Here is a 419-nt window from a genome sequence, read left to right on the forward strand (position 1 = left end):
ACAGAGGGGCTGGGGCTGCATTCCTCCTAGAATACCCCAAACTGAGGCTGCACTCCCTCTAAAATATCCCAAACTGTGGGGCTGGAGCCTCACTCTGCTCTAAACCACCCATGTTTACCCTTTTAGTGCTGGGATGGATGGAGCAGGGATGGATGGATGGATGGAGCAGGGATGGATGGAGCAGGGATGGATGGATGGATGGATGGAGCAGGGATGGATGGAGCAGGGATGGATGGAGGGATGGATGGATGGATGGATGGATGGATGGATGGATGGATGGAGTAGGGATGGATGCAGAACAGAGCTGTCAGAGCTGATTTAGGGACAGTTTCCCCTGCCTGGACAGGAGGAGGGACCTTGGTGATTTGCAAGGTCTGGAGCAGCATCTTTTATCTCCCACTCCCTCCAGGTCTGGGTGG

This window comes from Hirundo rustica, chromosome 30 (assembly GCF_015227805.2).
Source record: "Hirundo rustica isolate bHirRus1 chromosome 30, bHirRus1.pri.v3, whole genome shotgun sequence".
Taxonomy (NCBI): Eukaryota; Metazoa; Chordata; class Aves; order Passeriformes; family Hirundinidae; genus Hirundo; species Hirundo rustica.